Genomic DNA, 837 nt, shown 5'->3' on the forward strand with positions numbered 1-837 from the left:
TGTGCCCGCCAAACCCCCCTCACACACACACACACACACACAGTCTCGCCCCCTTCAGTCCAAAGCCTCCCTCACTGCAGCACAAGCAGGTCTGTGTCTTGTCTCAGGCGCTGCGCAACATATCTGAAAGTATGTTTGCAGCAGAGGATGTGAAGTGTTTGCTGCTTTGATGCTCAAAGGACAGAAAGCTGCAGTATAGAGACCCCTTGCAGTCCAAGTCCAGCCTTGGGTGCATGCCACGATGCATTTCACATTGCACAGTTCCTGTTAATGTGACAAATACACTTTTGAGTGAACTAATTCACTTTTTTGGAGTGGAATTTAAATGATCTTATTGTAGTGTGCTAAGTGGGACATCATGATCATTTGTACAGATAGCATCAAATACAATAAATACCCCATGGCAAATATTGACTCCTGAGAAAGTTAATCTATACTTGGACAATAAATGAAATCAGTTTATAGGCCTACACAACATTACATTTAAAATGACGTGATGAGATTATTGGTTTTTAAGTCAAATTAAATAATTTCCCTCTTCATTAGTTTTCCTCAATTTGCCTCAATCTGGATGTGCATTGGCACATTAGTACCATATTAGTATGTGAGGGGTATTCAACTATTAATACTGTGCAAAACTAGACAGGCAACTGTGGTAAAAAGACAGGAAACATAGGCTGATCTTATATGGAAATACTTCTAAGGACTGAAATCAGGATTTTAGACCTCTAAATATATTGTTTTTTCCCCTTTTATTTTTATGTATCATGCTGATTGCATTTTAAATGAATCCCCAGATGTATAGTATAGACATTTCTCTTTTTTCCTATTTCATGC

The sequence above is a fragment of the Trachinotus anak genome, unplaced genomic scaffold, assembly GCF_046630095.1.
Source record: "Trachinotus anak isolate AG129_WGS33_773 ecotype Australia unplaced genomic scaffold, CSIRO_AGI_Tana_v1 ptg000005l, whole genome shotgun sequence".
NCBI classification, from domain to species: domain Eukaryota; kingdom Metazoa; phylum Chordata; class Actinopteri; order Carangiformes; family Carangidae; genus Trachinotus; species Trachinotus anak.